Raw genomic sequence first — 15,591 nt, 5'->3', positions numbered from 1 at the left:
TTGTTTTATCAATAAGATGTTTTATGTTTTCCTCTGTTTTTTAATTCCTTTGATTCTGCTTTATTGTTTCTTGATTTCTCATGATATCATTAGTTTATAGGTTTTTGAAGTTCTTTTTGAGTTCTTCCAGAATCTGTGTTGAAACCATATTTTTCTTTTTGGACTTTGTATGTGTTTCCTTTGCTTTCAGTGTCCCCTTTTGTGTCTGTACCTTGTTCTTTGTCTCCATAAAAGCTCTTTAGAGTTAGGTGCTTTTTTTGTTGTTTGCTTATTTTCCCTATCTAATTATAGGGAGACTTGTGTAATGGGGATAATTTGAGGAAAGGTGTGTGGTACAAGGGAATTTTGAAAGGAGGTTGTCAGGGACTTGCTAAGTGGGTAATCTAGGTTACAGGTAGGCTGGAATAAGGAGATTCAGGATATAATAGGGCTGGAGTCAGGAGTATAACACTGAAGGGAAACAAAAATCTTCAGGGAGAGGAGGAATTAATCTAAACAGGCAAAGACAGCAGGCTTTACAGACTGGGACTTAGACTTAGAGACAAACTGAGAGACAATAGACTGAACTGAAATTAACCACAGGCTTTAGTTAATTTCACAGGAAGGGACTTGTTTTGAAGTTACACTTTCCTTCAAGCCCAGAGTATGTTAGTTCTTTCCCTCTTCTTCCCTCTCTTAATAACTAACTGACAAATTATACTAATAGGTCTGTTGAAACACAAAAGGGTTTATTATCTTTAAAGAATGATTTGTCAGGAAAGTGGATTGAGGAAGCCCTAACAGTTGTCTCAGGAACCTCAGGTGGGGGAAGGGAGTCCGAGCAAGGGCCTGCCTTAACTCAGCTTATAAGGTGCTCTTGATATCTAAAGGGAATAAATGATGACTGACTAATTTCTTTATATATAATACTATCAAATTATAGTTAAACCCTTCACAGATTTGAACTCCTCTCTAATTTACTCTCCTTATTAAAACTTCACAGACATATAAGGTAAGGGAAGGAAGGTAGGAAATAATAAAGGAAATGAAAATACAAAGTGTTTCTCTAAACTAACAATTCTTAAATAAATATTTCAAAGCTAGGCTAAATTTCAATTCTACAGATAGGTAAGGAAGCAGCTCAGCTGGTCTGACCCTCTCCACGAGATTTCCCAAACCAACTGACTTTTTCTCTCAAGATTCCAAACCCCTAACTGATTACAGAAACTCAGCCAAAACTTGAAATAACTATCATGACCCCCTCTCTCTATACTACAGTTGGTGGGGATAATGTATTAGTCTGAGGATTTTTAGGTCTGAAAGCCCCCTTCCCCTACTGATTAAATTGGCCCTTGATATGCGGATAGCTTAAAGACTTGCCTCAGGCTTAGGTTTAAGCTTTTGATCTCACTCTGATCTTGATCAGGTCAGGGGCTGTGTAGGATCCAATCAGGCACACCCTTGATTATCCCATCTTGGGGCTCTGCTCTGAGCTTCAGGCAAAAAGATCAGTACTTAGTACTATCAACCACCCCAAAGTGAGAACTAAGTCCTTATCTCACCCCAGATTAGAGTTCCCTGTGATGGGTCTTTGAACTTCTCCACAGGTTTGAAATTTCAAGGGATTTAGTACCACTATTTGCCCAGGTAGGATCTCAAGGTCTGGATGTTAGCTTGGGTATAGGTTCCTGAACATTGGTCAACAGATGTGGGTGGGGTTGTATGGCTTGCTCTTCCCTCCTTGCTATAGCTTCTTGTTGGCTCTCCTCTCCTCTCACCCCAGTGCCCCAGATGTTCTCCATCTACCTTTTGGGATTTTCTTTTCTTAAAAATTGTTTCACTCTGTCTCCTTGTTGTTCTTTTACTCCTGTATTCATTTTGTGGTAATATTTTAATCTTGGACAGAGAGGATTCTCCTTTCCATTTTTTTCTGAAATCCTCTGGCTCATCATTTTTTATAGCACAGTAGTATTCTATTATCATTATATATTGCAATGTGTTTAGCCATTCACCAATTTATGGGCATCCCTACAATTTCCAGTTCTTTGTTATCAGGAAAAGAGATATTATAACTGTTTTTATTTAAATAGGTTCTCTTCTCTCCCTTTAAAGAAAAGTCTCTTTGGGATACAGACCAAGTAATGGTATTACTAAGCCAAAGGGTATACCTTTGTGCATAGTTCAAAATTGCTGTCCGGAATGGTTGGATCAGTTTACAACTTCTCCTACAGTGCATTAGTGTCCCAGTTTTCCCACATCACCACCAATATCTAAAATTTTCATTTTCTATCATATTAGTCAATCTGTTAGGTATGAGGTAGTACTACAGAGTTGTATTAACTTGTGTTTCTCTAACTACTAATAATTTAGAGCATTTTTTCATGATTATAGATAGTTTTGATTTCTTCATCTGAAAGTTGCCTGTTCATGTCCTTTGATCATTTAGCAATTGTGGAATGACTTGTATTCTTATACAGTTGACTTAATTCTCACTGTCTTTAAGAAATTAGTCAGAGACTCTTGCTATAAAATATTTATAGCATTTATAAATTTATAGCATTTATAAAAATATTTATAGCATTTATAAATTCATAGCATTTATAAATATATCTATAGCAAGTCAGAGACACTTCTATAAAATGCTGTTCCCAGTTTTCTGTTTCCTTATAATCTTGGTTGCTATATTTATTTAAAGAAAACCCCATTCTATTAGCTCATGTTTACATGTGCAAAATGGAAAATAAATGTAATTATCTCAGGAAATTAAGAATTCCTGTTACAAACTTATATTGTCAATAAACAAATTTCCACAATTCCCAGGTTTAAAAAATTGTCTCATTTCTGCATTCCAAGTCTTTCATCTTGCTATTATGGGTTGGGGAGCATATTTCATCAATTAATTTTTGTTTAATCACTTCATTTGTGTCCTCTTTGTGACCTTATTTGGGGTTTTATTGGCAAAGATACTGAAGTGGTTTGATATTTCCTTCCTCAGCTTATTTTATAGATGATTAAAATGAGACAGTTAAGTAACTTGTCCAGGGCCATACAGCTAGTAAGTGACTGAGGCTAGATTTGAACTCAGGAAGATGAGTCTTCTTAACTCCAAGGCCAGTGTTCTATCCATCCTGACACTTAGCTATCTTTACATTTATTTAGAATTTTAAGAATTACAAATGAATTTCTTGTAATAATTCTGTATGCTAGGTAATGAAGGTATTCATATTCTTATTTTATAGAGGAGAATAGTAAGGCTCAAAGGTGAAGTGATTTACTTAAGTTTACACTGCCAGTAAGCATCAGAGCTGAGATTAAAACCCAGATCTGATTATAATCTTCAAATCAGCTTGGGTGGGCTCTGGGCAAGGGGTGACCCTGGAGATGAGTAGTCTAATAAGGAATCCATTATAGTAGTCTAGTTGAGAGATAATGGAACCATGAATTAGAGTAATGGCAATAAGGTTAGAATGAAAGAACTATTTTGGACACTGACTTGCACATGCAAATATTATCCAGACCTCTGAGTTCAATCTAAATCAAATAGTGACTTTCTTCCTTAAACTGGAGGGACTGGAAGATAGGTCTTGATTCAAGGATAGGCAGGGCTTTTTCCATTAGAGCACACTATCTATGAATATTGTCCCAGTGTTTTCAAAAGGTGTCATAATGTATCTGAAAATGTTTGCACTTCAAGGAAGCCACTGTTGTGTCCTGAGAACTCTGTAGTAGGAGAGGGTCTTCTCTGCCCTATAATAATAATAATAATAATTAGCATTTGCATAGTTCCTACTATGCACCAAGCTCTATGCTAAATTTTTGAGATATTATCTCATTGGATCTTCAAACAACCCTAGGAGGTAGGTACTATTGTTATCTCCATTTTACAATTGAGGAAACTGAGGCAAAAAGAAGTTAAGTAATTTGGCCAATTTCATACATCTAATAAGTATCTGAGGCCACATTTGAACTCAGGTCTTCCTGATTTCAGGTTCAACCCTATCGACAGATCCATACAGCTACCTTTGCTCTTAGTTCTGTCCTCTTAGGCCTTAGATGGGTGTGCTAGAACCAGCTCTGATCTTCTATGGATTGGTTAATTTTCAATGTAAGCATTTATACTTAGTAAATCTACAAAAGGTTCAAATCAAAGCTTATTTTATTATTTTGTTGATTGTCTAAACTTAAGAAAGTGATGGAGGGGGCAGCTAGGTGGCTCAATGGATAGAGAACTAGACCTGGAGATGGGAGTTCCTAGTTCCTAATTTGCTAACTTGTGTCTTGCATGCATGTGCATTTGACCTCTTCCTAGCTGTATGACACTGGGCAAGTCACTTAATCCCAATTGCCTAACCCTTACCATTCTTCTGCCTTTGAATTCATACTTAGAATCCATCGAAGACAGAAAGTAAAGCTTTTATTTAAAAAAAAAGTAATGGAGAAAATGTTAATGATGCAGATTAAACTAAAGCATATTGTGCCTTTTAGGCTAGTTGCTAAATATTTACCAGTATACTACTTGCTACTTGGTACCAACAGAACAAGTCTAATCTCTCTTCTATATGACAGTCCTTCAAGTTTCAGAAGATAGCTATCTGGTCACTATTAAATCATTTCACTTTCTTCTGCTTTCATCATTTTCTTAACATATTAATTCTATAACAAATTTGAGTGCCTAGTATTTGGTCCAGCATTATGTAAAGCTCTATGTGCATATGAGGAACTCTGAGATGTGGTCTCAAACATCAGGGAGTTTAGAGTCTCTCTGGGGAGTCAGGACATTCATGAATGAAAAGTTAAGTAATAATGTAAGTGCCAAATTAACCATAGAAATAATAGGCAATATGAAAATTCAGAGGGAGATAAAAATCACTATAGGCTAAGCTGATCATGGAAGGAAAGCTTCAAAGGGGAGACAGGACTGAATTTGAAGGATGGTAGGATTTGGAGAGGTGAAAAAGGGGAGTGAGAGCATTTCAGCTTATTTAGAAGAGTGTTAGGAAAAACATAGTTAAAATGCACAGACAGCTAGATGGAACAGTGGATAAAGTGCCAGAACTGGAGTCAGAAAGGCCTGAACTCTGATCTGACCTCAGATACTTACTAGCTGTATGACCCCTGGCAAGTCCTTTAACCCAGTTTGCCTCTATTTCCTCATCTATAGCATGAGTTAGAGAAGGAAATAGGAAACCACTCCAGTATCCCTATCAGGAAACCCTCAAATTAGATCACAAAGAATTGGACACAATTAAATAACAAGAACAAAATGATGCCAAAGATGAATTCAGGATTCAGTGAGTAGATTAGTCTGGCTAGAGTGTTGAGGTACAGTTTCATTAGAGTGGGGCTTTGGATTAGAAAAGTAAGGGGGAGGGAGAATTCTGGAGGATCTTGAAAGCTATGTTAGAAAATTTGGACTTAATCCAGGAAGTAATGGGCAGCAGTTGTAGGTTCTTGAGCAGGGAAGTAATATGATGAAAAAAAGTATTTTAGGAAGATGACTCTGGCAGTGGTTTATAGGAAGGATGGATTTGGAGGAGAGAGGGAGCCAAAGAGGAAGCTATGCCAGGAGTTCAGGCTTGTGTTGTAAAATCTGGTTGGTTACCTGGAGTACCAAATGTAGCTTTCCCTACTATTGAAGGACTGGACTACAAGTGCTATTAATACCCTCTAAATTTGATGGAATGGGGGAGAACCCCTGATAGTCTGCCCTTAGTTACAACTTTGATACAGTTTAATGGTGGTTCTATATTTGAAATTTTTCCAACTTGGCATGACACTGTTTGAACTATGTGGCATAGCCTTTAAGAAATCAGAATCACTTCTAGGACATGATGAGACATTAAGAAAGGACTTTTGTATAGAAGGGATTATTATACATATTAATATAAAAGTTAAAATATACATATGCATCCATGTTTCCATATCCATAAATATATATCCCCAGGATATGTGTATATTTATATATCTCTATCTCTATTTCTATTCTGAGCAGCTGTTCTTCATTTCTTAAAAGATAAGTTTAAGCTAGATAAACTTAATGATTACACTGTGAATGAGAATATATGACTGAGACTAATAATTTGTCTTCTTCTTTAAGTGCCTTTAAGATTATTTAAAATTTTTACTGTGCCTATTTTGCTTTGTTATTGTTTTGCCTAGAAGTAAGAGAATGAACTCTTTGATTTGTAGGAAAGTAGAAGGAAAGTTGTAACAGCAATAAAGTCAAGTAAAGTATGTAAACTACATCTTATAAGTGGATTTTATCTTTTGTCCTTGTATGACCTTGTGTGTTATGTGCTTGTACCATCTGCTAAACACATTCTCATCTGCCAAGTGGGGCCAGAGAGCCTGGCATCCAGGGAGAGAGAGGGAAACTTCTGGAGAATCTCGACAGGGTGAGAGAAGATGCACAGAGCTCATTAAATGATTAGATTTAATTTGCTATCCTTGTGTCTTCCATGCATGTGCATTGTCTATTGTCTGTTAAATACATTAAGCCTTCTACCAAATGAAGCCCCAAAACCCAGGATCAAGAGGAGAGGGATGACTCTGGACAAATTGAATTAAGCTGTGTATATCTCACTAGATAATTAGAATTTGTCTGGAGCCCTTGTGTCTTGTCTAGCTACCTAGAGTACTATCTATGTACTAGTAACCTAGGAAGGTAGCTAGGTGGTGCCATTTATGTAGAGTTGGGTTTGAAGTCAGGAACTCAGAAAGACCCGAGTTCAAATCTGTCTTCAAATATTTTTTAACAGTGTGACTCAAGGCAAGTCATTTAACACTTTGGGATATATGAGTGTTCCAGGAGATTAGTAACTCTGGTGTGAGGGCTTACTAAGCTCTTTTCAAGGCTAATTATCCTCCCTCATTCACTCAACCTGTGGCTCTAAGAAATTAGCATGTGCAGCAGCCATGCCCCGGTAAAACCATCTCAGCATGTGGGTTAAATCATGTTGAAAGTAACTGATAGGCTACAAATTGATGAATGAATTAGGGGGGGTGTCTACCCCAAGTATATGAAGATTTTTCCTGGTGGAATGAGAAAAATTTATTCCAACAGCCATGAAGGCAATTGAAGTGAGTTTATCTTTTTGAAATTAGACTTTCTGGTTCAAGGATTTGGGTTTTTATCTTCTTGCCTTTACTCTATTCTTGCTTATAGTGAGCATTCTCTATCTATGCCTCTGATTTTACTCTCTGGAGGCCAGGCTACTCTTGATCATTACTGGGATAAGGATTGTTTATTTAATAATTGTTGAATTGCTAAGGGGTTTGGTTTTCCCACCCCATCTCTCTTGTTCTTGTTCTTGTTGTTCTCCCTTTCCTTTTCCTTCTTTTCCAGAGTCAATATCCAGGAAAATCCTGGAAAGCAGTTATAAGATGAAATGAAGTGGGAAGTTATAATTCTTTTTCTACCCCAAATTTCATGCTTCAAAAACTAGGCATCTTATCACAATGAGAAAGCTACCAAAAAAGAAGACAAAAGGCTGAAAAAATTTCCTTCAAGCAAATATGAAGCAAAAGGAGAATTTTGTAGTGAACTTTAGAGATGAGTGTCCTATGAGTGCTTCTGTCAGAACTATGTACCATCTCTGTCTGTATAAAATGCAATTAATAGTAACTAGATAAGAAAGTGAAGAGACTGAAGGTATCAGGAAGAATGATAAATTTCTTTAAAAAATGGAAGGATTACTTTAAGGAAAGGACATAAAGAAGGGGGCAGAGGAAATTGCCAATTATATTATGAAGTTGGAGGGTAGAAGAGTATGAGAGAACACAGTAAGGAAGGAAAGAAGAAAGTTTTCTGTAATTAGATACATGTAATAGGTATGGGTGAAATCAGTATGTGGTTCACTATATTTCTCATTCCTCAACTCTTGCCCTCAAACTATGAGACTCCAGCATACAAACTGATTCCCCCTCAAACATCCTAACCACTCATTTCCTCAAACTATTCACGTTTCATGAACTACTCCTCTACCATACCTCAACTATATACAAATATAGTCATATCCTTGATGTTAAATGATCATCACCCATAAATATACCACCTCTATGTTCAAGAATTATGAAATGCCTTTACCAATCATAATCTATTGACTTTTCACTTCTCCTTCTGCCATCTTTTACAAAACCCTACTCTTCATCCACACTGTGACCTTCCATCCTTTGATTCTTCAATTATCTCCCACTCCATCTCTCTTGCACTAGCCACTCTCTCCTCTTCTCTCCACCATGACCCTTTTGAGAGCCAATCCAATTCAACACTGTCATCTTTTCTTGAATCTTGAGCTTCTTTATTACATTGACAATTATTCCCAGCCAAGCCTCAGCCTTAAATCACTTTCCCCATTCATCAACTATGCTCCTACATACATTTATGAATGAAAATGAAGAAAATCACACAACTGTGTTGGGATCCATTACAAATTTATGTTACAAACCTCAGTTGGACATTCACTGCTGCTAGGCTACTATACTTCCCTTATCAACTCACTATCCTACTTTCCACCGAGGCCATTCCAAACTCCTCATCTCTCCTCAAACCTTCTAGGATCCCCCTTCCCCAATTCTTTCAGCTAAGAACCCTGCTTCATATTTTATAGAAAAAATTGAAGTCATTCAAAGTGAGCTCCTTCTCCCCTCTTCTTTATCTCCTATCATTCAGATATCTTCTGCTACTATGTCCTCCTTCATTCCTGTCGTACATGATAAAGTGGCTTTACTCCTTACCAAGGCTAACATCTCTACCTGATATAGTGATTCCATTCCATCTTGTCTCTTCCAACTCCTCTGTCATCCCCACTCTTTCTCTTATTTTCATTCTCTCCCTGTGTACTGGCTTATTCTAAACTGTCTACAAACATACTCAGGACTTCCCCATGCTGAAAAAAAAACCTCACTTTATCTTTCTATCTCTGCTAACTCATTGTACTATGTCTCTTGCTTTTTGTAGCTAAACTTTAAAAGGCCTTCTCCAATAGGTAGCTCCACTTCCTCTTCTCAACCATTTAAAATCTGGCTTCTGACCTAATTATTTCACTGAACCTGCTCTTTCCAAAGTTACTAATGATTTCTTAGTTGTCTAATCCAATGGCCTTTTCTCAATCTCATTCTCTCTGACCTCTCTGTAGCCTTGATACTACTGATCACTTTATTTCTTAAAATGCTCTAGGTTTTTAGGACACCACTCTCTCCTGATTCTTCTACTTTTCTGATAATTCCTTCTTTTGCTGGACCCTCTTCCAGAATTTCCCCTTAAATGTAGTTGTCCATCAGGATTTTTTTCTGGGTTTTCTTCTCTTTTCCACTATACGACTTCACTTGCTGATCTTATCTCCCATGGATTTCATTGTCATCTTTATGGTATCCCTGAACTGCCTTTCAGACATTTCAAACTGGATGCCTAATAGATATCTTAAACTCAATATGTCCAAAAGAGAACTTATTATTTTTTACCCTAAATTCTCCCCTTCTCCTACTTTGCATATTATTCCAGAGAACAAGACCATCCACCCAGTCCCTCAGACTCAAAACTTAGGAGTTATCCTAGATTACTCACTATCTCTCAACATCCCCTTCACTCCATAGCCAATCTTGCCAAGTCCTGTTGATATCACCTTTGCAACGTACTCTCTTCTTTCCTTGATTCTACTATTATTCTAATGTAGGCCCTTATCACCTCTTACCTGGACTGTTAAAATAGTCTGCTTGTCCATCTGTCTGCTTCAGGTCTCTCTTCATTCCAGTTCATTCTCCATTCATTCAATAAAGTGGCCTTTGTAAAGTGCTTCTTCGATCATATCTTTCCCACTTTGCAATCACTTGTTTTCATGTTGTCTCCTCCATTAGACTGTAAGCTCCTTGAGGGCATGGGTAGTCTTTTCTATTTTTTATATCTCAAATGCTTAGCATAGTGACTAGCACACAACAAGCTCTTAATAAATTCTCTTTGATCTATTTTAATCGAATTTTAGGTTTTCTAGGAAATTGATTATATGGATTTGCAGCAGCCATTAAAAAAGAGATCCTCAAAATGATGGTTGGAGGTCCTAGAAAGAGTAAAAGTAAGGTTCACAGATGTTCTACAAACAGGTTCTGGGGAATCTATTAGTCCATTGTTAGATAATCACCAGATAATCAGAAGAAAATTAGAATATTTTATTGGCTTCCCCGGGCATGTACTTGGGTCATAGTGAAACACTTCCCAAGAAATAAATTTTACAAATATCATCCCTTTCTGATGATTCATGTGGGGGCAAAACAAAACAAAACAAAACAAAACTGCCAGAAGTAAACTAGAAAGCTTTGCTAAGGATAACAAAACACTAGGCAAAGATTGAAGACCTTGAGGGCATCAGTGGTGTTTACAATGGTACTACTGATGAGAAAAGAATGCAGATTTGGGAGATCATTAGCTATCTGGCTAAAAAGATGGTATTGAAAAACAAGAATTGATTTTCTGAAACCCAGCTTAACATCCAGAAATGGGAATTTGGCTAAGGATGTAATACACATAGTAAACACTTAACAAAGCTTGTTGACATGATCTAACAAGGATTGTTAAAACATATTTGCCTGTAGTTTTATGAATGCAATCAAAGGACTTTCTAATTAAAAGGGAAGCAAAAAGAAAAAAACTGCCCACTTGAATTAGACAAACCTGCTACCAGGTAAGGTAGCAAATACAACTTAGGAGGAAGAATAGAAGGTGATAGTATTAAGAATCCATAGGAGACAATATCCAAGAAGGAGGCAATAATAAAGCTTATGCCTTCAGATGTTTACATACAAATGCACAGAATATGGATAATAAAAAAGGAAAATAAGGAACCTAGTGTAAAGAGGCAAATGCTGCTTTACAAGTATCATAGAGACTTGCTAGGATTGGAATTTATGATCAGAATTTGGTTTCAGAAGAATGTATTTCATTTAAAACGAAGAGCATTGATAAAAGTGAGGTAAGAGAGTGTCTAATATTATATATTAATAAGCTCATGTGAAGAAATCCAGAAACTTGAGAAGAGAAATATGTTAGAGAGCATTTGGATGAGGATAAATGGAGCTAGGACAGAATGTTGTCATGGAGTACACTACAGAACACCTGGCAGAAGGAAGAATTAGATAAAGAGCTTAGAAAACAGGTCACAAAGCAAAGATGTAAAAATGATATTGTAATAAAAAGGGAACTTAATTTTCCAAGCATCAGTGAAAATTTTCTTTTTTTCCAAAAGCAGTGTGGCTAACATATTTGCGAATTGCCATACTGATAATTTCATCCTTCAAAAATATGGAGGAAATAACAAGGAAATTGCTATTCTAACTCTGATTTTGAACAATAAGGAATTAATTCCTAACCCGTAAATGAAAGGAACTTTGGAGCAAGTGACTACTCTTTTATAGACTTTTCTTCAGTAAAGGAGACCAAAGCTATGCATAGACTGGATTTGGGAAGAGCAAATGTCAAAGGGTTCAGAGAAAGAATAGGAAAGATCCAATAAATTAATATTTCAAAGAGGAAATCAGTTCAAGAGAAATGAGAAACACTCAAGAATGAGAATGAAGATGTAAATAAAAACAGTTCTGATGGGAAGGAAAAAGAGTTGAAAGAGACGGATGTAAGTGATACCTATCCATCTACCATCAATACTCACCTACATAGACTGATCTAAATATATAGTAAACTCACTGAGAAACTTAGGCTTTAATAAAGATATCTATATCTTTACTATCTGTCTATATCTATGCCTAGAGCTGTGTATCTATATTCTCTGTCTCTGTCTCACTGTCTCTAGTCTCTTTCTGAATCTAGGACAAGTAACTGAGCAAGATAAAGTCCTATAAGATTTGAGCCAGAAGCATTAAAGGCCAGGATGATCAGAGGCTGCCAAAGAGTACGTAGGACAACAGAAAGGGTTGTTATTTTTTCTTATTTAGCTATTTTGGCAGCAAAATAAAGATAAAAAAGGATAAAAATTCTGCTTGGGGTAGATGGCAGATAATGGAGAGAATATAGGGTCACTCTCATTTGTTTTGCTTCTGTTTTCTGTGCGAAAGAGAACACCTTTGTATTCAGAAGGCTAGAACAAATCTTGGTTAGCAGGTAGTAGAAATCTAAGAAAAACAATATATTGAGCAAGGAACATTTAGCTTCTTTCAATGTGTACAGGTTTCTAGGCCCAGATAACAGTATATCCCAAGCTACTGAAAGATAATGTGGCTCAGAGCCTCTGTTTCTGGTCTTTAAAATAACTTAGAGAATGGGAGATGTACCACAGTTCTAGAGGAGTGCAAATATTGTGCCAAACTCTTTTTTTTTAAGAGGAAGAAAGTAGAGTTGGTAAATTCAGGTCAGTTATTTGACTCCTATTCCTGGCAAAATCCCAGCATATATTAAAAAAAGAATGGTGTGGGGACTTGTGAACAGGGAAATGATCATTACAAATCAGCATGTTAACTTGATAAAGTTATTAAGAATGATGTTCATACTAATGAGGAGGGGTAGAAGAGCTAGGGTAGTAGAATAGCAGGAAACAGTACAGATTAGCTCTCCCATCCAAGACTCCTCCAAATAGATCTCAAAAATAAACCAGACCAAATTAAAAAAAATCATGAATCCTTTGTCCAGCCCAAGATTGCCCAGAGAGAGAGAGAGAGAGAGAGAGAGAGAGAGAGAGAGAGAGAGAGATCTGCTGATAATAGGGACTGGGTCAGGGCAGGAGGATGATGGAACACTGCAGAGACTGAGTACCAGGACAAAAGAAGTCCCCAGACTCATATTAGGTCATTCTGTCTTCTTTTCTGATTATACCACCATCTCAATCACTGGTAGTTTGAATGGGCATTTTTGGCTGTTTTTCCCATTTGTGTTTCTCAAATATTTTTCTCTCCTCTGCTTTCTAATCCCAACTGTAATCCCAAATTGTCTTTGAATTCTTCCCTGCTATCATTTTTTCTGAAATTCTATATAATATTCTATAGCCATTTGAGTTGTGCCCCACAGCAATTTTATACTAGAACAAAAGGCCAGCAACCAATATTTCGTGGTTTTTTTTTTTTGGGTGAGTGCATAACTGGTAGCTGGTAGTCAGTACTCCTTCCTAATTTGCTGATTCTTTCAAAAGTATGGCACCCAGAAGGATGCAGAGAAACGTTAGATCTATCTCACATAGAAGAAGTATGGCTTTTTTTAAATTTTATACCCTTAACTTCTGTGTATTGACTTATAGGTGGAAGAGTGGTAAGGGTAGGCAATGGGGGTCAAGTGACTTGCCCAGGGTCACACAGCTGGGAAGTGTCTGAGGCCGGATTTGAACCTAGGACCTCCCGTCTCTAGGCCTGGCTCTCAATCCACTGAACTACCCAGCTGTCCCCAGCAGTATGGCTTTTAATGGAGAAGAGAACACTGAAGAAGGAGGCAGGACCCCTGGATTCTATTATTAGTCTACCTACCACAGAGGATGTGATCCCTCTCTGTTGTCTTCTCTGGACAGGGAAATTAATCCGACCTTCCATGCTTATAGAGTACAGGGACTGGGCCAGGTGATCTCTGTACGGGACCAACAATGATGTTGTAGGAAAACATGACTTTTTTAAGACAAAAGAAAAATTGAGAAGTCTGTGTACCATCAACAACCAGCTACAATTCATTGTCACAAAGAACCAGCTGCTCTGTCTCCATTGCCTCAGAAGCTAGCATTCCTGCCTAGAGTGTAATTTCATTTCATGATCAGACCACATACAATTTAACCCTTTTCCTCGTGTGTGTTTGTACGTGTGCCAGCCACAAATACAGAGCCTGTGGAAGGCTAGTGAGTTGCCTCCTTAATGGTTGGAACAAGATAATTTAGTTTGCTGAACAGTTGAGTTTCAGGTCCATAAAAACGATAGGCTTAAACAGAACATTTCCATTTTCTTATGTTTGCCTTGGTCTTGTCTGTCTTTATGCTTGCCAGTTTGGAAATGCTGATGCATAACGAATGTATTGTTGCACCAAGAGGAGAGATTGATCTATTGACCCACATTATATTAAAAAAATGAAATTTTTTTTTTCTGTAAACAATATTTTGGAGAGACAGAAGAGAGTTACGAGTAGTATCAACAGAAAGTGATCTTAGCCCATGAAGCCTCCAGGTTTCTCTTTTGTCTTTTGCCTGCTCATGAGAGAATGTATATAAGCCTTTCCTTGTGGGGTAGGAGAATTGGGTGGCACTAGTTAAAGAGAGGTTTGTGTAGAAGAGTGGCAAGGTTTTGGGAACAGGGTAAACTTTGGGAGTTGATGCTAAAGAGTGCAGATTTACAACTGGAAGATCTTAGAAGTTAACTTAGAAGTCCAAAAGAGAACTCATTATTTTTTATTCTAAATCCTCCCCTTCTCCTACTTTGCATATTATTGTAGAGAACAAGACCATCCTCCCAGTCCCTCAGACTCAAAACTTAGGAGTTATCCTAGATTCCTCACTATTGTAATGGAAGATAATATAATAGATAATATGATGATGATGGTAAATGTGAGTCACCAGGGGCCTGGGAGCCTGTAACTAAACTAGCAGGAGATTTTGGAGCTAGATGTTATCAATGATGAGCAGCCTCAGCTATGGTGCCCAGTCAATATCCACTGCCAGCTGTAGGTTCCTTTAAGGTGTTGAGTGTGTGGCCCATCTGTGCTGAAGTAACTGCCTTCCTATTGGGTGAGAGCAGAACCCAGCAGGAAATGGGACTCTATTTCCTGAATACAATGGAGGCTTAGCTTCCGCTTCACAGTAACCTCAACTTCTAAATATTCTCTCCTCCCCTTAGTCTCCCTAGCCTGGGTGATGTTGAAGGAATCACAGGAACTCAGATTTAGGCTAAGATATTTATTTAAACTGGAAAGGGAAGACTAAGGTAAGAGGGTTCAAGGTCTTGTAAAGCTGTTGCTAGGGGCAATTGGCAAGTATTGGCAATGGACCTGGAAGGCCTGGTCAGGCTGAGGGAACCAGCCCTTAGCCAGAGATAACTTGACACTGGCCTGATGTTATTTGATCCACCAGCTAAACAGATGAAGTTGTTGAGTTGTTCTAGGAATGTCCCTAACCACTAGGCTACTCTAAACTAATTCCTGCCCATGTTCCACAAACCACCTCCCTTCAACCTCCTGGGGTCCCCAAGGGGAAGTCAGGGGTACCTGGGTGTCTGGGTGAGGTCAAGGAAATCAGAACCCCAAGTTTGGGTTTGCAGGGCCTTATATAGTCACATCCCAACTGTCGGTTGGCACCTGGGATGGCACCTGCCATGCCAGAGTTCCATTCTGCTAACTGACAGGATTGCCTAGAGTAATTTGCAAATGCAAGAAATCCTTTACACTATCTCTCAACATCCTATTCCCTCATAGCCAGTCTTGCCAAGTCCTGTTGATACCACCTTTGCAACATTGTTTCAAAAATGTTTATAAAGCAGATAAAAATTAAGAGGAGGCAGCTAGGTGGCTCAGGGGACAGAGCACTGGGTCTGGGGTCAGGGAGATATGAGTTCAAATTGGACCTCAGACACTTCCTAGCTACATGACCCTGGGCAAGTCACTTAACCTCTGATGGTCTGACAAAAGGATCCATGCACTACATTAGAGAA

This window comes from Gracilinanus agilis, chromosome 1, assembly GCF_016433145.1.
Source record: "Gracilinanus agilis isolate LMUSP501 chromosome 1, AgileGrace, whole genome shotgun sequence".
NCBI classification, from domain to species: Eukaryota; Metazoa; Chordata; class Mammalia; order Didelphimorphia; family Didelphidae; genus Gracilinanus; species Gracilinanus agilis.
This window is presented reverse-complemented; position numbering follows the sequence as displayed.